The sequence below is a fragment of the Phyllobates terribilis genome, unplaced genomic scaffold, assembly GCF_046119375.1.
Source record: "Phyllobates terribilis strain yellow unplaced genomic scaffold, ASM4611937v1 Scaffold_10__3_contigs__length_209671492, whole genome shotgun sequence".
In the NCBI taxonomy this organism is placed as follows: domain Eukaryota; kingdom Metazoa; phylum Chordata; class Amphibia; order Anura; family Dendrobatidae; genus Phyllobates; species Phyllobates terribilis.
Window position 1 is genome coordinate 59,680,624 of NW_027362770.1, and position 23,199 is coordinate 59,703,822.

Sequence of the window (23,199 nt, forward strand, 5' to 3'; positions counted from 1 at the left end):
CCATTTTCAACCCTTTGGGGAGGGTTTGACTTTAGAGGTGCACCGGAGGAGTAGTTTTAATTGTAGGTGGTTGAACTTGACAGGATCACAAATGGTAAGCTATCGACCATCACTGATGAGATTTTCAAACCAATCCATTTGACAGTTTCAGAGAAAAGTCAACTTCTTTGGAATTATTGTAGCCACTTTCCGATTTGGGGTGTTTAGAAGGTCGCCATCCCTAGAATTGATTTGAAAACAGCAAAACAATTTTCTTATCATGAAATTCAGGGTCTGGCCTGCAGTCATGCAAAATTTTGTTTCAATCCGACCATTTTTTCCATTTCAAAATGAATGTGGAAATATTGATGCTCTAATTTTTCACAGGAGTGTATAGTCACATATAAAGTGGCGACCAAAAGTTTTGCATTCTTTCAAAAGTGTAATTACTTCTGTCTGGTTGTTGAGATGCCATTTCCCTAGTGATGAATTGAAATTGCATGAAGTAGTCTTCGTGCAAAACCTTAATTTTCACTAGTGTATTCAAGACATCTTGAGGGATCTTGCTCCATTCCATTACAAATCTGCAAACAATTCATTTTTTATAGCTATGGGTACAGGCCCCAATTTGTCGCCTTAGCTCATCCTAAAGGTGCTCTATAGGGTTTAAATCAGGTGATTGGCTTGGCCATTGGAACATGCGAACAATTTCCTTTGCTAGCCAATTTTTGTCTAAATTGGATGTGTGCTTAGGATCATTGTCTTAATGTAATGTCCATCCCCTGCCTACTTTAGATTTAACATGTGGCAGCATTACATTCTCCAGTATATCCTTGTACATGGTAGCATTCATATTTCCATCAATTCTATGCAGAGGACCAAAGGCAGATGTAGAAATGCAGCCCCAAACCATGCCATTGCCAACACCTGTTTCAATGTAGGTGTTTGGTACCTTACACCATTATGTTTTCCAATTGGGCGGTATATATAGTGCTTACCATCACTACCAAACAGATTGAATTAAGATTCATCTGACCACAGCACCTTAGACCAATCTGTTTCTTTGCATTGGCTGTGTTCCTCTTGACTGGAACTCATGCATTCAGCCCTACTGCTCTAAGCCATCACACCACAGTTTGGCGACTCACTTTGACACCATATTCTTCGTTCATTTCATGCAAAATCTGTACAGCACTTTTGTGGACATAAGATACTGGCTTTTTCTTAATAATGTGGTTGTCCACTTCTAGGTTTGTCAGCTGTTCCATATCCTTTTTTTCTTTATTTAATATACTTGATTCTGAGAACAGTTAAATTCCATAGCTACCTCTTTTTGGCTATTGACTGACTTCGCTCTCAGGATAATAAGCTTCTTCTTGACATCTGGTGATAAATTTGGCTTTGTCTTTGCCATGTTTTAACCTAAAAACACACACATAAAAAAAAAAAGTCACACGAAATTCAACTACCCACGACAAAATATGCAAAACATTTGGCCTAGAAAATGTTGAAAACTACTAACACATAAAGGGATAAAAGAATGCCAAACACAATTTTCTTCCCTATAGCTGACAACCATTTGCTTCCAGTTTGCTAAAATCACCAGGAAAATGGTGTCACAACAACCAGACAGAAGTACTCACACTTTAAAAAAATTCAAAACTTTTGGTGGCCACTGTACATATGTGTGTATTTTATATATATACCGTATATATATATTACAAACAGAGTGATCTATTTCAAGTGTTTATTTCTGTTAATGTTGATGATTTGGGCTTACAGCCAATGAAAACACAAAAGTAATTATCTCAATACATTAAAATAATTAACAAAAAACACATGCAAAGGCTTCCTAAGCATTTAGAAAGATCCCTTATTCTGTTTCAGTAGGCTTCACAATCATGGGGAAGTCTGCTGACTTGACAGATGTCCAGAAGGCAGTCATTGACACACTCCACAAGGTCCCAGAGTTCCAATTTTCATTTGGAAATCAAGGTCCCAGAGTCTGGAGGAAGAGTGGAGAGGCACAGAATCCAAGATGCTTGAGGTCTTGCGTGAAGTTTCCACAATCAGTGATGGTTTGGGAGCCATGTCATCTGCTGGTTTAGGTCCACTGTTTTTTATCAAGACCAAAGTCAGCGCAGCCGTCTACCAGGAAATTTTAGAGCACGTCATGCTTCCCTCTGCCGACAAGCTTTTTGGAGATGGAAATTTCATTCTCCAGCAGGACTTGGCACCTGTCCACACTGCCAAAAGTACCAATACCTGGTTTAAAAATAAGAGTATCACTGCGCTTGATTGGCCAACAAACTCGCCTGACCTTAACCACATAGAGAATCTATGGGGTATTGTCAAGAGGAAGATGAGTGACCCCAAACCCAACAATGCAGACGAGCTGAAGGCTGCTATCAAAGCAACCTGGGCTTCCATAACACCTCAGCAGTGCCACAGGCTGATCGTCTGCATGCCACGCTGCATTGATGCAGTAATTGATGCAAAAGGAGCCCCGACCAAGTATTGAGTGCATTTACTGAACATACATTTCAGTAGGCCAACATTTCGGATTTTAAAAACATTTTTCAAGCTGTTGTTCTAAAGTATTCTAATTTACTGAGAAAATGACTTTTGTGTTTTCACTGGCTGTAAGCCATAATCATCAACATTAACAGAAATAAACACTTGAAATAGATCGCTCTGTTTGTAATGACTCTATATAATATATTAGTTTCACTTTTTATATTGAAGAACTGAAATAAATTAACTTTTTGATGATATTCCAATTTAGTGAGAGGCACTATTCTAATTTAGTGAGATGCACCTGTATATATATATATGTATATATATATATATATATATATATATATATATATATATATATATATATATATATATATATAAATACACATTACAGCCCAAAAGTTTGGATCCACCTTCTCATTTAAAGATTTCTCTGTATTTTCATGACTATGAAAATTGTACATTCACACTGAAGGCATCAAAACTATGAATTAACACGTGGAATTATATACTTAACAAAAAAGTGTGAAGCGACTGGAAATATGTCTTATATTCTAGGTTCTTCAAAGTAGCCACTTTTTGCTTTGATGACTGCTTTGCACACTCTTGGCATTCTCTTGATGAGCTTCAAGAGGTAGTCACCGGAAATGGTTTTCACTTCACAGGTGTGATCTGTCAGGTTTAATAAGTGGAATTTCTAGCCTTATAAATGGGGTTGGGACCATCAGTTGTGTTGTGCAGAAGTATGGTGGATACACAGCTGATAGTCCTATTGAATAGACTGTTAGAATTTGTATTATGGCAAGAAAAAAGCAGTCAGTCTGGAAAATTGGGGAAACTTTGAAAGTGTCCCCAAGTGCAGTTGCAAAAATCATCAAGTGCTACAAGGAAACTGGCTCACATGAGGACCGCCCCACCCAGGAAAGGAAGACCAAGAGTCACCTCTGCTTCTGAGGATAAGTTTATCCAAGTAACCAGCCTCAGAAATCGCAGGTTAACAGCAGCTCAGATTAGAGACCAGGTCATTGCCACACAGAGTTCTAGCAGCAGACACATCTCAACAACAACTGTTAAGAGGAGACTTTGTGCAGCAGGCCTTCATGGTAAAGTAGCTGCTAGTAAACCACTGCTAAGGACAGGCAACAAGCAGAAGAGACTTGTTTGGGCTAAAGAACACAATGAATGGACATTAGACCACTGGAAATCTGTGCTTTGGTCTGATGAGTACAAATTTGAGATTTTTGGTTCCAACCACGGTGTCTTTGTGCGACGCAGAAATGGTGAACGGACGGTCTCTACATGCCTGGTTCCCACCGTGAAGCATGGAGGAGGAGGTGTGATGGTGTGGGGGTGCTTTGCTGGTGACACTGTTGGGGATTTATTCAAAATTGAAGGCATACTGAACCAGCATGGCTACTACAGCATCTTGCAGCGGCATGCTATTCCATCCGGTTTGTGTTTAGTTCGACCATCATTTATTTTTCAACAGGACAATGACCCCAAACACAGCTCCAGGCTGTGTAAGGGCTATTTGACCAAGAAGGAGAGTGATGGGGTGCTACGCCAGATGACCTGGCCTCCACAGTCACCAGACCTGAACCCAATCGAGATGGTTTGGGGTGAGCTGGGCCGCAGAGTGAAGGCAAAAGGGGCAACAAGTGCTAAGCATCTCTGGGAACTCCTTCAAGATTGTTGGAAGACATTTTCCGGTGACTACCTCATGAAGCTCATCAAGAGAATGCCAAGAGTGCGCAAAGCAGTCATCAAAGCAAAAGGTGGCTACTTTGAAGAACCTAGAATATAAGACATATTTTCAGTTGTTTCACACTTTTTGTTAAGTATGTAATTCCACATGTGTTAATTGATAGTTTTGATGCCTTCAGTGTGAATGTACAATTTTCAAAGTCATGAAAATACAGAAAAATCTTTAAATGAGAAGGTGTGTCCAAACTTTTGGTCTGTACTGTTGGGGGTGGTCCCAGGGCAACCTGCTGACAATCACTCTCAGGGGCAGTCCCCCCACGTTGATGGACATCTCTACAGCTGCACTCATGGCTGTTGAGGGTGGGCTCCATCTTTGGCGCCATTCTGGGACCTGGCCCTTGATGAGAGGTGGCTTCTTGTTGTCTTTTAGTGCGCACATAATGGCGTCCATTCTGCTGTCCCTTTCTCTTTCCTTTCAGGCACGCAGTACCCAGTGGTTGCGGGCACGAAATCCTGCCAACTACGCCAAAGTTGACGCGCCCCCTGGGCCGTGTGTGAGGGAATACCCGGGGCCGGGTCTCTGTGTAATATCAGGGGTTGTAGTCTCCGTGGCGGCGACCCGGTTCCGTGGCTCAGGGTGGTCAAACCAGTGGTGGATCTGTTTATTTATGATTTTAATGTTTAAATGTCCGACTACACCACCCGTGGATTGCGGTCACTGAGAACGTATGTTCCGTTTCCCTGGGCCCTATATGGTGCCTTCCTAATGGGTGTAGTGAGGGGCCGTAACACGTGCAATGCCATGGCCTCTGGTTACTAGCTGAGGGTAGTTGCTCTCCTCCACTAGATGAGGGATCCGGTTCCCTTTCTTGGCCTGACCACCCTACTCTGGTAGCTGCGGGTGTACGGTGGCGACTGCCCATTCCGCATCCCTGGGGTCCCTTCACTCCACTCCTGGAGCTTCCTCCGTTCCTCTCCTCTCTGACTGAACTCAGCAGCTCTTCTCTTCTCTAGGCTCAAGCCTAGAGACTTGGCCTTCCTGCGGAGCAGAGCCCGTACAGAGCCCCTGCTCCCAGCTTTCTTCTCTCTCTGCTCTCTCCTCTCCTGTCGACTCCAAGATGGTGCCCACCTTATATACTCCCCTTTTCAGTGCACCCTGGATCTACTCTCCCCACCCACACACTACCGGGTTCCCCCTTTCTAGGTGTTCCCTCCCCCCACTCCAGCCAGGGACAGGGGCAGTTGTGCTCACTCTTGGGAGCGTTGTCGCCCTGCCCCCGGAAATGTGGTGTAGCACATGTGGGTGTTAGGGTCCTGAGTAGTGTTGAGCATTCCGATACTGAAATATCGGGTATCGGCCGATATTCGCGGTATCGGAATTTCGATACTTAATTCCGATACTTTTACAATATCGAATACCGGAATCGGAAGTTCCCATAATTCCTGCGCTCTGCAGTGTCTCTGAAGGATGACAAGTTGGATGGCAGTGCTCAGCTGAGATCCAGCCTGTCATCAGAATGCCATCCCTGCGTGGGAGAATTCTCCTGATCGTTTAAAAGCCGGCGGGCGGTAAAAAGCCGCCTGCTTTTAAACAATCACACAGCCCCATACTGCTTCCCCGCAGCCTACCACCCCGATCCTCCGCTCCCCCGCCACCTCCCATCCCGATCGTAAGTTAGGACCGGGTGGGGAGCGCAGCACCAAGGAGCGGGGAGCGAAGGACCCGGGCGGGGAAGCCGGCAGTGAAAAGACTTCACCGCCGGCTTTCCCGTTCTGTGCTGCGCTCTCCCGCCGGTTATTTCAAATGAACAATTGAGGTATCAGGTGATGCTGATCAGCTGTTCATTTGAAGTCGCCGCGGTGCCCTCAGAGGGTTCACGTGAGTTCATGCTTGACTGCATTGCATGAACTCACATGAACTTTCCCACGGCCGCACAGGTCAGCCTCACCTCGCAGACGATCAGCCCGTCATGATTGGTGTGTGTGGGTGTCTGTGCGTGTGTCTGCGAGTGTGTGCGGTGTCTGTGCGATGTCTGCGGGTGTGTGCGTGCAGGCAGACATAGGCCGATGTGACACTACTACTCCCATCGGCCTATGTCTGTCCCCCGTCCACTCGTGCCAGCAGGATCAGCTCGATGGGAGCAGTAGTTCCCATCAGCCTGATCCTGCTATTTAAATTGCCCTACTGTGTCCCCAATACATTTTAAATACATTTCATTGGTGGCCAGTGGTTACCTAAAATAAATTAGTTTATACATTACCTGTCCCCGCCGATCGCCACCTAAAATAAAGTAAAAAATAAAAAACTACACCTATACTCACCTAGACACCTAATTCCCCGAAGCCATTGATCTCCTGTAATAAAATATAAAATAATAAACCACAACCTTATCCTTACCCCTCCGTAGTAGTCCACGAGTGTCCCATGATGATCTCCAGTTTAGAGCAGCCACATAGAATGTGACCGCTCTGAACCGCCGCCGCCGCTAGAATGACGGGGCCGTAAAGCAGCCCCGTCATTGCATAAGCGGGTTCGCCGGAGTTCAGGCAGCGCTGCTCCGGTTAGCTCCTTTACGGCCCTGCTGTATCGTGAGAAATTCCCACGGTACAGCAGTGCCGTAAAGTAGGTCTCCGGAGCTGCGCTGCCTGAATGCACTCCGGTGACCTCAGTGTGAGCTTACAGCGGACGTGTTCCCGGCAGCATGAGCTTACAGCAGCCATGCACAGCTGTCACCATCTCCAGATGTGACAGCTGTGCATGGGAGATCAGCGCAGGAACGTGGACAGGTAACTATTTTTTTTTAGTAAACTAAGAATTAAATAAAATTGTGTGTTTTATTTCAAATAAATTATTTTTTTCTGGTTGTAGTGTGTTTTTTCTTTTTAACACTTTGTAGGTTAGTAATGGGGGTGTCTTATAGACGCCCATCATTACTAACCAGGGCTTCATGGCAGCTGGCGCTGACATGAACCCCACCACTAGTACCCCCTGCCACCGCATCAGGGCAGCGTGGAAGAGCGAGGAAATTCATGAAATAATTAAAAAAAAAATTGATGTGGGGCTTCGCCCTATATTTGTGTCCAGCCAGGTACAGCTGGCAGGAACGGGCTGCGCCCAACCACCAGCTGCCTACTTGTACCTGGCCGGACACAACAATATAGGGAAGCCCTTTTTTTAAAAAATTATTTCATGAAATAATTTAAAAAAAATTGACGTGGGGCTTCGCACTATATTTGTGTCCAGCCAGGTACAGCAGGCAGGAACGGGCTGCCTCCAACCACCAGCTGCCTATTTGTACCTGGTTGGACACAACACTGTATAGGGAAGTCCTTTTTTTCTTAATTATTTCATGAATTTCATGAAATAATTAAAAAAAAAATACGTGGGGCTTCGCCCTATTTTTGTGTCCAGCCAGGTACAACTAGGCAGATGGGGGCTGGAATCCGCAGCGCAGGGAGGCCCAAGCTTTCTGGGCCCCACCCGCTGCAAATTGCAGTCCGCAGCCACCCCGGAAAATGGCGCGTTCATAGAAGCACCATCTTCTGGCGCTGTACCCAACTTATCCAGGGCCCTGGTGCAGTGGCTCACTGGGTAATAAAGGGGTTAAGGCCAGCTTGGCATTATCAGCTGGCCCTAAGCCCGAAATTCATGGGGTTACGCCAATATTAGACATGACCACCATGAATTTCTAGTAAAGTATTTAAAAAAAACACAACACCCAGAAAAAAGTCCTTTAATTGAAATAAACACACAATTCTTTATTGTTCTAAATTAAACTCTACTTACCATCACGCCCATTCCAGCTGAAGCCAACGATCTCCTGCAATAAAAGTAAAATAATAAACCAACCTCATCCTTACCTTTCCATGGTTCCCACGACAGCTTCAGCTCTGCTACATCGAGATGACAGGCTGGACCACAGCAGAACGCTGCCATCCAGCCTGTCATCCCGCAGACACTGAGAAGCGCAGGGATGCTTGCGCTCCTCAGTGTCTCTCTGTGACGGCATAAAGATGAGGCGAGGTCATGTCCAATGAACTCGGCTCACCTCATGCACGTCACTGACAGCGTGGGAAAATTCTCCTGCACTCAGCGCTTCAGCGTGAGAATTTTCCCACGCTGTCAGTGACGTGAATGAGGTGAGGTCATGTCCAATGAACTCAGCTCACCTCATGCACGTCACTGACAGCGTGGGAAAATTCTCACGCTGAAGCGCTGAGTGCAGGAGAATTCTCCCACGCTGTCAGTGACGTGCATGAGGTGAGCTGAGTTCATTGGACATGAACTCGGCTCATCTGGATGCCGTCACAGAGAGACACTGAGGAGCGCAAGCATGCCTGCGCTTCTCAGTGTCTGCGGGATGACAGGCTGGATGGCAGCGTTCTGCTGCGGTCCAGCCTGTTATCTCGATGTAGCAGAGCTGAAGCTGTCCTGGGAACCATGGAAAGGTAAGGATGAGGTTGCTTTATTATTTTTCTTTTATTGCAGGAGATCGTTGGCTTCAGCTGGAATGGGCGTGATGGTAAGTAGAGTTTAATTTAGAACAATAAAGAATGGTGTTCATTTCAATTAAAGGATTTTATTCTGGGTGTTTGTGTTTTTTTTTTAACTTTGACTATGGGGTTAGTAATGGGGGTGTCTTATAGACGCCTCTCCATTACTAACCTGGGCTTGATGTCAGCTTGCATTACAAGCTGACATCAACCCCAGCCCTATTACCCCACTGCCACCGCTACAGGGCAGTGGGAAGAGCGAGGCTAAGTGCCAGAATTGGTGCATCCTATGGATGCGCCATTTCTGGTGCGGCTGACGGCTGGTGTTTCTAGCCTGGGAGGGGGCCAATATTCATGGCACCCTTCCTGGGCTATTAATGTCAGCCCCCAGCTGTATGCTTAGCCTTTGCTAGCTATTAAATTAGGGGGGACCCCACGTCATTTTTTTGAGGGGGGTCCCCATTTTAATAGCTAGTAAAGGCTAGGTATTCAGCTGGGGGCTCATATTAGTAGCCTGGGAAGCTCCGTGGGTATTACCCCCTTCCCAGGCTTCAAACATCTGCCCCAGCCGTCTGCTTAACCTCCGCTAGAGACTAAAATTAAGGAGAACCCCACGCCAATTTTTTTTTAAATAAATCCTTTATTTTAACACTAAATGACAAGTACAGTAAGCAACACTATCACTGTACTTCATATATATGTGACTGACATGTTTCTATCTATCTAATCTATGTGTGAAGCTCTATTCTGTCTGTTATAAATTGTCGGGTACCGCTGCTGAATTGCCGGCCGGCTTTTTTAAAGAGACAGTGCATGAAAACACAATTATTTTTTAAAATAAATCCTTTACACTAAATGACAAGTACAGTAAGCAACACTGTCACTGTACTTCATATACAGTTATATGAAAAAGTTTGGGCACCCCTATTAATCTTAAGCTTAATGTTTTATATAAATTGGTGTTTTTGCAGCAGCTCTTTCAGTTTGATCTATGTAATAACTGTTGGACACAGTAATGTTTCTGCCTTGAAATGAGGTTTATTGTACTAACAGAAAATGTGCAATCTGCATTCAAACAAAATGTGACAGGTGCATAAGTATGGGCACCCCACCAGAAAAGTGACATTAATATTTAGTAGATCCTCCTTTTGCCTCTAGTCGCTTCCTGTAGCTTTTAATGATTTCCTGGATCCTGGATGAAGGTATTTTTGACCATTCCTCTTTACAAAACAATTGCAGTTCCTGTAAGTTTGATGGTCGCCGAGCATGGACAGCCCTCTTCAAATGATCCCACAGATGTTCAATGATATCCAGGTCTGGGGACTGGGATGGCCATTCGAGAACATTGTAATTGTTCCTCTGCATGAATGCCTGAGTAGATTTGGAGCGGTGTTTTGGATCATTGTCCTGCTGAAAGATCCATCCCCTGCTTAACTTCAACTTTGTCACTGATTCTTGAACATTATTGTCAAGAATCTGCTGATACTGAGTGGAATCCATGCGTCCCTCAACTTTAACAAGATTCCTGGTGCCGGCATTGGCCACACAGCCCCAAAGCATGATGGAACCTCCACCAAATTTTACTGTGGGTAGCAAGTGTTTTTCTTGGAATGCTGTGTTTTTTTGCCGCCATGCATAACGCCTTTTTGTATGACCAAACAACTCAATCTTGGTTTCATCAGTCCACAGGACCTTCTTCCAAAAAGAAATTGGCTTCTCTAAATGTCCTTTTGCATACCTCAGCCGACTCTGTTTGTGGCGTGCTTGCAGAAACGGCTTCTTTCGCATCACTCTCCCATACAGCTTCTCCTTGTGCAAAGTGCGTTGTATAGTTGACCGATGCACAGTGACACCATCTGCAGCAAGTTGATGCTGCAGCTCTCTGGAGGTGGTCTGAGGATTGTCCTTGACTGATCTCACCATTCTTCTTCTCTGCCTTTCTGATGTTTTTCTTGGCCTGCCACTTCTGGCCTTAACAAGAACTGTCCCTGTGTTCTTCCATTTCCTTACTATGTTCCTCACAGTGGAAACTGACAGATTAAATCTCTGAGACAGCTTTTTGTATCCTTCCCCTGAACAACTATGTTGAATAATCTTTGTTTTCAGATCATTTGACAGTTGTTTTGCGGAGCCCATGATGCCACTCTTCAGAGGAGATTCAAATAGGAGAACAACTTGCAAGTGGCCACTTTAAGTAGCTTTTCTCATGATTGCATACACCTGGCTATGAAGTTCTAAGCTCAATGAGGTTACAAAACCAAAAAAAGGCTTTTAGTAAGTCAGTAAAAAGTAGGTAGGAGTATTTCAAACAAGAAAATGATAAGGGTGCCCATACTTATGCACCTGTCAAATTTTGTTTGAATGCAGATTGCACATTTTCTGTTAGTACAATAAACCTCATTTCAAGGCAGAAACATTACTGTGTCCAACAGTTATTACATAGATCAAACTGAAAGAGCTGCTGCAAAAACACCAATTTTTATAAAACATTAAGCTTAAGATTAATAGGGGTGCCCAAACTTTTTCATATAACTGTATATGTGACTGACATGTTTCTATCTATCTAATCTATGTGTGAAGCTCTATTCTTTCTGTTCTAAATTGTCGGGTACCGGTGTATGCCGCTGATGAATTGCCGGCTTTTCATGTAATACATTCTACATTATTCTTAGTTGTTTTACTTCATGTAGAATTAACCTACAAGGAAAGAAAGGGTTTATTTTCATTCCGATATTTGTGTCCCATTGACTTGCATTGATTTCCGGTATCGGAAGCGGCGATATCCGATACTTTTTGGGTATCGGTCCGATCCAATCCGATACGATATTTCCTGATATCGGAAGGTATCGCTCAACACTAGTCCTGGGCCACACTCCATCCTTACCTGGAAGTGAGATATCACACCTCTGGGTGAGATGCAATACCTCTGTAGCGACCGAACCCACGGGGCGCTACAATTATCTGTTATCTGAATTATCTGAAAAGAAAACAGATTTGGGGGAGATCTATCTGTGAAAACTAGATCTGTGAAACTGTCTCAGTTGCCCGTAGCAACCAATCAGATTCAACCTTTCATTTTCCAAAGAGTCTGTGACGAATGAAAAGTGGATTCTGATTGGTTGCTAAGGGCAACTGAGCAAGTTTCACTTTGTCACTTTACACCATGTTTGATAAATCTCCCCCTTCATAACCTTATTACACTTACTGTCCACCTACTTTTGTACGACCCTGTATATATATATTAAAATATATATAAATATATATATATACTGTATATATATATACACATATACATAAAGTGGGGAAAATAAGTATTTGATACACTGCCGATTTTGAAAGTTTTCCCACCTACAAAGAATGGAGAGATCTGTAATTTTTAATTGTAGGTATACTTCACCTGTGAGAGACAGAATCTAAAAAGAAAAAACAGAAAATCACATTGTATAATTTTCAAATAATTAATTTGCATTTTTCTGCATGAAATAAGTATTTGATAATCTACCAACCTACTCTGCACTCATTACCTGTATTAATTGCACCTGTTTGAACTCGCTATCGGTATAAAAGACACCTGTTCACAGACTCAATCAATCACACTCCAACCTCTCCACCATGGCCAAGACCAAAGAGCTGTCTTAGGACACCAGGGACAAAATTGTAGACCTGCACAAGGCTGGGATGGGCATCTTGTAGAAAGATACCAGGTGGTCGAGAGGTCCCTAAGGAAGTTGGGTGGTGCTGCATCCCCATACGGGGGTACTCAGAGAAAACCCGAGTCCCAACAGATGGGTGGTAAAGCCACAACTGGGGGAGTCCAAGGTTCCAAGGGGTTGCTGAGGGCTTACCAAAGGCCGCTGGGAAAAATATAATCTGCTGGAGGTGTCGCGAGCCTGGACACATAGCCGCCCATTGTCCTATGTCCTCTGAGGATACGGACTCCTGCATTGGGAGGTGCTGTTCATACTATGCATACCCACCCTACAGTGTGGACTATCAATCTGGTGAGGGGCCACAGTCATATCCAGTGACCATAAATGTGGTACTGATGTTGGGACTTTTGGACTCAGAGAGTTTATTCACTCTGGAAAGAGCCACACTTCCCCACCAGTTTATCCCTGGGAAACATGTGGGCATCCGCTGTGTTCACGGGACACCAAAGACTACCCTGTTGCCAAGTGACTATAAAAAAAATGGGGTACTGAGTCCCATAAGGTCAGGGTAGTCTGAGACTTGTTACACCCAGTTATAATTGGGCAGGATTTCATATTCTGGGACTTGTGGGGAAAGGTGGGGGTGCCCACTTGCTCAAACCGGAGCCAGTTCATCCATGAAGAATCTCCATTACAGCCAGAGGAGGATGAGTTCCGCCTGTGTGTCCTTGCTGGCGACAAGGACGTGATAGGGACCCATGAGGATGAGATTCCTGCACTGGGGGTTTCTGGGGGGAATTTTGTGTACTTCTTAAATGAAGGATCTAACACTGAAAAATGCATATGATAATGTAACTATAATATTTTACACTGAATGAGGAACTGCTTTATCGGGTCACTAAACCTAAAGAAGAAGTGACAGAGCAGTTGGTGGTGCCGGGACCCTATAGATGTAGGGTATTAGATTTGGCCCATTCACATTTCTTGGGTGGGCATCTAGAAGTAGAAAAAACTCAAGACCGAGTCCTGCAGAGGTTCTACTGGCCTGGATGCCACCGAGACATTGTTGATTTTTGCCGGTCCTGCCCTACCTGACAACTAACTACTCCAGTATCCAACTTCTGCAGTCCCCTAAGGCTATGGCCAATTATAGAGGTCCCATTTGACAGGATTGCCATGGACCTTGTTGGGCCCCTGATTAATTCCGCTAGGAAGCACCAGTACATCCTAGTGGTGATGGACTGCGCCACCCGGTCCCCGGAGGCGGTGCCACTGAGAAACTCCTCTGCCAGGAGTATAGCACGAGAACTAATCCATATTTTTCCCAGACGGGCCTCCCGAAAGAGATCCTGATGGACCAGGGAACTCCATTCATGTCCGCAGTAATGAGAGAGTTGTGTAAGGCTCTACAGATTACACAACTCAAGACGTCTGTGAACAATCCGCAGACGGATGGCCTCATGGAGAGGTTCAACAAAACCCTCGAGTCCATGCGAGAAAGATAGCCAAGACTAGGATTGCCTGCTTGCCTACTTACTAATCTCTATTAGGGAAGTTCCCCAGGCCTCTCCGGGGTTCTCACACTTCGAATTGCTTTATGGACGGCATCATCGGGGACTATTGAACATTGTGAAAAAGACCTAGGAAGCCAAGGTAACACCCCACCAGAGCATCGTCGAGCATGTGGATCAGATGCAAGACTGGATTGCAAGGGTGATACCGATTGTAAGAGAGAGCCTCCTTCAAGCACAAGATGCCCAGGCAAGGGTCTACAATTGGTCGGCAAGACTGAGGCACTTTAGCCCTGGAGACCAGGTGTTGGTGTTGATCCCCATGATGAAGAGTAAATTCCTGGCCAAGTGGCAAGGGCCATATGAGGTGGTCAAAAAGTTGAGTGATGTCAAATTCAAGGTCTCCAACCAGGAAGAAGAAAGCTGTATCAGGTGTACCACATTAACCTGCTCAAACCTTGGTGAGTCAGGGAGCCGGTGGAAGCTATGTGCCTGGGGGCCCATCCTGAAGCCCATGTTGAGGATGTTGCAGTGACACAAACACTTTCACTTGCCCAGAAGCAACAGTGCCGACAGCTGCTTCTCCGGAGTCGGGACCTGTTTTCAGAGCTACCAGGTTCTACGCAGGTGGTTGAGCATGAAATATTGATGGAGCCACTTGTGAGGGTAAATCAAAGGCCATATCAGATTCCTGAAGCCTGCTGCAAGGTGATCTCCAAAGGTGAGGAGAACATTGAGCCTGGGCGTCATCGAGGAGTCAAAGAGTGGCTGGTCCAGCCCCATTGTCCTGGTGCCGAAGCTGGATTAAGAATGGAGGTTCTGTAATGACTACTTGAAGCTGAATGAGGTGTCAAAGTTCAATGTGTATCTAATGTTTTGCGTTGATGAGCTTATTGAGAGGATATGGTTAGCCAGTTATATCACTGCCTTGGACCTAACAAAAGGGTACTGCCAGATTCTCCTGTCCCCAAGTGCCAAGGAGAAGACGGCCGTCTCTACTCCTGACAGTCAGTACACCAGGATGCTGTTTGGTCTGCAGGGAGTCCAAGCTACCTTCCAGAGGGCCATGGACCAGATCCTAGTCTCTCACAAAAAGTACGCCGCAGGTTACCTGGATGACATTGTAATAGTCAGCCCGGATTGGTGAAGTCATTTACAGAAGGTCCAGGTGTTCTGGATGCATTAAGGAAGGCAGGGTTCACTATAAACTCAAAGAAGTGTGCCATGGGGAAAGAAGAGGCAAAATACTTGGGCTACATTGTCAGAAGGGGCGAAATAAAGCCTCAAGTGAATAAGGTGGAGGTTATCAAAAATTGTCCGCAACCGAACTCCAAGAATCAAGTTCAGGTGTTTCTAAGAATTGTGGGATATTATCGGGGATTTATCATGAATTTCGCCAGGATAGCCGCCCCCTGACATATGTTCTTAAGGGCATGAAGACATCGATGGCTAAGTGGTCCCCTGAAGCGGATAGGGCATTCCAGGAGTTAATATTATCATGTAGAGCACAGGCCCGGGAAACTACGTGGTAATACAGATGCCCTGTCCAGATTTCCCTGCTTAGCGAGTAAAGGTGCCAAAACCCCCGACTTTGGGCAGAGAGGGGGATATGTGACAAAGTCACGGGCAGAGTGTTGGAGGGGGGATGTGTTTTACTGAGGCTATTAACTTCAGTGATGTGAAACTGGAAGTCTTCTCCTGCATGGTATGTGCTGAGATGGTTTATCAGCCATAATAAAATGGGGCAGTTTTTTGTGAATGGCCATGGTGCATGCGGGAAGCCATTCACCATACCTCCATCCCAGGGTGTGGTCTGGGGTTTAAATACTCTGCCTGCTGAGGCATTCAGAGTTCAGTAGGTCTGGAGAGAGTAACTTCAGATCTGTTTGTTTGAAGCTATCCTGAACCACTTGGAGTTGCTGAACTCTGAGCAGGCGAATCCCTGCTACCACAAAGACTCTGCTTTTGTGTCACCATTTTGCTTTGTATTCCATGTTTTGCCCAAAGGGTCGTGATTTCTTTTATGGACTCAGTATTGGTTTATGCTGCATTTTAATAAAAAAATAAATACTTTTTTAAAACATAAATATATGCAAATCTCAAAAAAGCAAGGAATCTCAAATCAGGAACTGATGGTAAAAGCATAAAAATATATGTACATGTACAGAAATTACAGAATAAAGGTGTAGTCACAAAGTATAAGTAAAAAGAAATGTGACCTGAAAAAATCTCCATGTAATTGAATATAACTGGCTGCATATTTTTTTGAGATTTGCATATATTTATATTTTAATAATCTAAATAAATTTCTATTTTATTGTAAACGTCTTTCTCCATTCATTTTAATAAACCTACCAGAAGTTTAATGGGACAGCGTACCTGTGTCTACCACCATGTCCAGCTGAGTAAGCGATCTACCACAATATATATGTACTAGCTATTGAACCTGTTCTATGCCCGGGTGGCGAGCATTTTTATTGGTATATGGTCTCCCTTCCTGGTATATGTTGCCCCCATCCTGTTATGTGCTACCCCATCCTGGTATTTGTGGCCCGCCATCCTGGTATTTGTGCTACCCCATCCTGGTATTTGTGGCTCCCCATCCAGGTATTTGTGCTCTCCCATCTTGGTATTTGTTACCCCCCCATCCTGGTATTTGTGCCCCCCCCATCCTGGTATTTGTGGCCCTCCATCCTGGTAATTCTGCTCCCACACCCTGGTATTTGTGCTCCCCCATCCTGGTATTTGTGGTCCCCATCCTGTTATGTGCTGCCCCCATCCTGTTATGTGCTGCCACCATCCTGCACCCCATCCTGTTATGTACTGCCCCTATCCTGCACGCCCAACCAGTTATGTGCTGCCCCCATCCTGCGCCCCTATCTTGTTATGTGCTGCCCCTATCATGTGCCCCCATCCTGCGCCCACATCCTGCTATGTGCTGCCCCCATCCTGCGCCCCTATCCTGTTATGTGCTGCCCCTGTCTTGTTCCCCCATCCTGCGCCCCCATCATGTTATATGCTGCCCCCATCCTGTGCCCTCATCCTGTTATGTGCTACTCCCATCCTGCTATATGCTGCCCCCATCCTATGATGTGCACCCTCCATACTGCTCTCCAATACTGTTATGTGCTGCCCCCATCCTGTTATGTGCACCCCCATCCTGTTATGTGGTACCCCAACCTGCGCCCCCATCCCGTTATGTGCACCCCATCCTGCTCCCCAATTCTCTTATGTGCTGCCCCATCCTGCTATGTACCCCCCCATCCAGCACCCCCATCCCGTTATTCGCACCCCCATCCTGCCCCCAATCCTATTATGTGCTGTCCTCATCCTGCTCCCCATTTCTGTTATATGCTGCCCCATCCTGCTCCCACTCCTATTATGTGCTGCCCCCATCCTGCTCCCCAATCCTGTTATATGCTGCCCCATCCTGCGCCCCCATACTGTTATGTGCTGCCCCCATCCTGTTATGTGCTGCCCCTATCCTGAGCCCCCATTTTGTTATGTGCTGCCTCCATCATGTTATGTGCTGCCCCCATCCTGCCATGGGCTGCCCCCATCCTTTTATGTGCTGCCCCTATCCTGTGCCCCCATCCTGTTATGTGCTGCCTCCTTCCTGTTATGTGCTGCCCCCATCCTGTCATGTCCTGCCCCCATCCTGCTCCCCCATCCTGTTATATGCTGTCCCATCCTGTTATGTGATGCCCCCATCCTGTTATACACTCTCCACAAACTCTGCCTGCCTAACTCCTATTACCAGGATTAATATATGCAGCTAGATTAGTCCTTAGAAGGACTGTTAGCTAAGATGTATATATATTGCTTTAGAATACCTCTTTACCTAACTAAATAAACCGCCAATTCTCAACCCTAGCTCAGCAACACCTCTCTCTACTCTGCCTGTCTGAAGGGTAGACTGTGACAAGCATAGGGTCACCTGGTCTGATATAGACCCCATGACACTATGCGGCCAGACAATCACTGTAATGCCACAACCAACATGGCTGCGGTATTTCAGTGAGTGGCAGGCAATCCCCGCATGTTTATTCACTGTCTAAACAGCGCCAAATATGCGGGGCAGGGACTCGTGCGTCCGCTCAAGCATCCCGGAAGTACTCGCTGAGCATCTCAAAGAGTGAGAAGCTTGGGCGAGTACAGAGCAGTAGCGAGCACGTTCGCTCATCACTAATTAAGAAGTACTTATAACAGGGAGACAGATATTCAGAAGTTTAATTAGAGGGCATACTCAACTGAGCTTACAGCAGACAGATAATACTAAATGAGGCAGGAATTAACCATCAACCTCCCTTCCTGTATGGCACATCAAATCACAGTGTGACGCTAGCCACTTGTCACAGGTAAGCTATAAGGCTGGGTAGTCAAGAGGTCCAAGGTCAGATACCAAGAGAGTTTGTCATAAACAAAGGGGTAAGACAAAGGGGTAGTCAGATAACAGTCCGAGGTCACGATTCCTGAATGGTAGAGGATAAAAACAGAGGGACTAGGCAAACAGATTGTCAGAAGAAAGGTCAAAAAGTCAGGTGACAATAGATGTGAGACTGAGAACAGGAACAGAAGGCCCGCAACAACTAGCATAAGCTGTAACTGGAGTTTGAGAGACAGCTAAAAAATAGGTAATCATTCCAAGCAGGAAACACATGGACGAAACCCTGCACTTCCTGGCCCTGACTGGGCGGCTGGACTGTCTCTCAACACACTGATAACTCAGCATTCCCCAGCCTACAATTGGATGGCTAAGCTTTCCGTCACCACACTGATAGCTCAGCACACCCCTCTTCTGAACTCTCACTCACTGTATCCAGACACAACAATAGGAGGAATTGTGAAAAACAGGAGAAAAAAAAGGACTGCCACGTTGTTGCCCTGCATTGCCCACAACCAAAGGTGTAGTGCCTGGTGACAAAAACGTAAGAAAATAGGTAATGACATGGATGTTACAATAGTAAGACCTAATCTACTTTTTAACAAGCATTTTAACATCTTTTTTATTTTTGGTGGGGAATTCTAAACCAGTAAAAGTAAATATATTGCCCTTTTAATGAGAATTTACATTTTAGTGATCACTAAATCTACAGAAAACTATTGTCTCAAACATCTTTACAATCAACTACTATTTAAACGTAAAATAACTTAATTAGACCTATTAGTGAATAGCACTTTAATAAATCAGTATTTTTAGTGCGAAAATACATTGACCAAAAATATACTGTGCATTTCTAAAATATTCATGTGAAAAACCAATAATATGCAATTGATTTTAAAATTGTTATTGATACCTATTTTTTGGGAACTGGTGTTCACAAAGGAAACATTATCCAACAATCCAACTGTTTCTTACATCCTCTTTTAAAAAACATCGGAAAACTATCAAAACCATTTTATGGTTAATTAACTTATTTAGTGTTTATAGAAATTGAATGTTCTAGAAGTCTATGATTTCCTTGAGAAATGTAAATGTTAGTAGTAAATGTAAATGTTAGTAGTAGTATGTAGTAGAAAAGAGAATCCAAAACACACTGACAGTGGATTGAACCCGCTATGAAATGTCTCCAATATTTTGGCATTTATAAAATTATGGCTGGAGTTTTGTTATTAAAAATACTCTCACTATATGTATTTGAGAGTTTAAAGCTCCAGGTCAATAGTAAGTGATAGATTTATTCAGTGTGGGTAGCAATATTTCAGGAAAGCAATAATGTCCAATGAACTGGACAGTTTAAGAGATTAATGTACATGTCGATGGCTCGTGCATTAACTGACCACACTGTCTTAAAAATGCACTCTGATATATACCCAGTAGCCTTGTTCCTCATTTATCATGTCACATTTCTCCATGTAGCTTTTTCTCTTCTAAAACCCCCATGTACTGGCTACACTCTCTTTAATAAACAATATATTCTTCTTAATAATTTATACAGAAAAAAATATTTAAAATTTTTAAAATATTGAAATATCTGAATAGATAAATTCTTCTATATCTATAATTCAGCACAGATTAGAATACATTTTATTTTTCAGATGTAGTAGTTGTAAGGTTTATATAAAATTTTAGTGTATGTATTAAATTATTAGATAATATTTCTAATCTCAATAAAGATCAGAAAACAAAACAAAACAGAAGCAATGGTATCTCATTATAGCAAAATCTAACATTTGGAAAAAATAGGTCCAAAGATTTTCCAAAATGTAAAGCACTGTATTGGGGGGAAAGTGTCCATTTACATTCACAGATGATAGAAATGTTTAAATGAGTAAAGATTGTCATATCCAAGGGGTCATCCTCTTGATGGCTAAAATAACAAAATTTGTGTTAAGACTGATGTGAGTGTAAGGGGGTGGGGAATAGAGGGTGCATTCACTCAACATCGCACAGCCCCTGCAAGTGAATGCCGCCATCTGCTGGTTGGCCTGGATAGGCAGGAACTGAAGGTCAGAGTGTTCCCTGTAGGGAAGAATGTGAGGGGGATGCCAGGTCAGGTGATAGCTGTGGCACAGTTGCTAAATATAAAAGGCCGGACAGCAAAGCACAGTGCAGTTAGTGCCAGGATGTGAGAGGAGTGGACACGAACATTGTAACGAGCTCGTGGTCCCCGGAGTGTAACTACTTGATACCAGAGTATCGTTGGTGAAGCACTGAAGCCCAGACTACGCCGGACAAACTCCAAAGTCCAGACTTCACTGGTCAGGCAACAAAGCCCCGACTTCTTAGATCAAGCACCGAAGATCAGATGCTGATTTTTAGATGAGGAGGAACGTTTGTCGTGCTGAACAGAATCTCCTGAGTGGGTCAGTCCGTTACTTCCAATGTGTGGTACATGGGGTGGGTCGAGGCTGTATTTCAGGAAATGAAGATGGCCAGTGCATTGTGCACACTGTGTACTGAGTGACTGACATATTTAGGACTTGCGGCCTAGCGAGAGATACCGGTGACGCCTGTTATGGCCAATGTAACGATCAGAGGCACATAGAAAGAACACAACGGTGATGAGTCTAGTACAGAAAGTGGTGCCCATTAAGCTGAGACATCAAGGCTAAACTTGCTTTTTTAACAGTCTTTTAACTGCTAGATAATAAAGGCAGTGCATATTAATAGGTTGTTGGATAAGAAATCACATTTAATTCTGTTAGTGTCATAGCATACTGTGTTACCCTTACTACTGTTACTCGCCATGTTGAACTTATTTGCATATATATATATATATATATATATATATATATATAATATATATATATATATATATATACATATATATATTTAATAGCTTTTACCCGCGGCTTCGCTCGCGTGGAATTTGGTCTGCCACATTAAGTTTCGTGACAGATCATTTTAATAGTAAAAAAAAATAATCTTAATAGTAAAAAAAAATACTCTTAATAGTAAAAAAAAATAATCTTATTTAGTTACTCGTACATCCAAAATTTCAGATGTCTAACTTGAAAACTGACGGATTCCATACAATCTTTGAACCCCTATAATATGAAGAGGTAAACTCTTGAGGGTGGAATTATCAAAATTCCTTTTTTAGTGCTCATTTAAGCTATAATAGAACCTATCTGCAAATTTCAAGATGCTAAGTTCAGTGGTTTCGGCTGTGCGTTGACCGCAAGGTGTGTCAGTCAATCAGGTTTACAGTTTTATATAATCTTCGCCTGTATGGTGTGTTTATAAAAAGTAGCCCTATGTCCTTCCTCAGGCTTGAAATTATCCATATCAAATTTCATCACAAACGGATTACTAAACACTGATTAATAAACAGGACGGACTGAAGTTACTTGCGTTTAATATTGTTCGTGTTAGTAAAGAATTAGTATGTAATTGGAATAATGGACATCTGCAGGTAATTTATCTATGTGTTTTTACTGCAATATACTCCTGTAAACTATGTTATTTGATTTCTTTCGTTCAGCAAAAATATGTAGATTTTGCGATTTAGAATCACGTGAGCAAGCTACGTATAGCTGACCGTGGGAAAAACAGGGCGTGCCTAAATGTATCCCCGCTACCTTCAAAGTTTGCCCTTGCGATTTATTGATGGTCATTGAAAATGCAACTTTAAGTGGGAACTGCAAACGTTTGAAATTAAAGGGTAAGTTATTGGGTATTATTGGGATGCGTGGTATAAGAATATTTTCACCCTTACCTTCTCCAGTTAAAATTGTGGCCTTTACAATGTGCCTGCCTAGTTCAGTGACTCGCAATCTAGTGCCATTACATAATCTCGGGGTGTCCAAGTTGCGCATTAACAAAACGGGTATACCAACCTTTAATTCGAGCTTATGAGATGGGACCCCGGATAGCTCCAAAGAGTTAAGAAACTTCACGGGGTAGCTCGTACAGTCTTCAGATGACATGACTATGTCGATGGAGTCGCTGGTTACTTGGTCCAAGATAATTTTAATGATTTTCGCAACTGTTTCATTTCTTGGTGCTAGTATAGTTCTTTCACATAGCCAATTTTCATCGTGGATGTTTTGTTGCAAATTTGGAAAAACTTGAGCAATAAGTGCGACTTCCGGATCCACAACATGACAAAATTGATTAGTGAATAGAACCATACCTTCTTCGTCAGTTTCGATCCGACCTTCACCGATCTGGAGCAGTTTCTCAGCGTACGCGCCCGACTCTAGATCACTGAATAACTGGACACGCATGTTGGTGGTGAGGTGCAGCTTTTCAACTTTGGTCCATAAATATGAGGATTTCAGACATGCGTTAATTTCGTCTGCTGCAGTGCCTCGCTCGATGACAAGCAAAGTTTGCCTAATGTCCCCAGCCAATAAAACAACCACACCACCCATTATTGTTTGTTTACTGTGTAAGTCTTGTAGACAATGATCAAGAGCTTCGATGGCGCGTTTGTGTGACATTGTGGCACTCGTCCCACACGATTAGTTTGCACTTTTGCAACAGGAGGCCACGGGCGCTGCTCTTGCTGATATTACACGATGGGGTTTCTTCATTCACCAGATTAAGAGGTAATTTAAAGACTGAATGTGCCGTCCGTCCACCGCTTAGCAATGTTGCAGCAATTCCAGAGGAAGCCACAGCTAATGCAACGTTATGACCGCTATGAATTTTTGCTAAAAGTAAATTAAGCAAGAAAGTTTTTCCTGTACCACCCAGGGCATCAAGGAAAAAAAGTCCGCCTTCACCATTCTCAACTCGTCTTACTATTTTGTGATAAATCTCTCTTTGATCAGGTAGCAAACGTGGCTCAGTTTCGCAAACGTGAGCGTCTAACTGGTTGGTATCATAGCTTAGCTCTTTTATCAACTCGTTCGACAGCTCTCCTCTACGCCGCGGTGAGGGTAGACCAAAATCG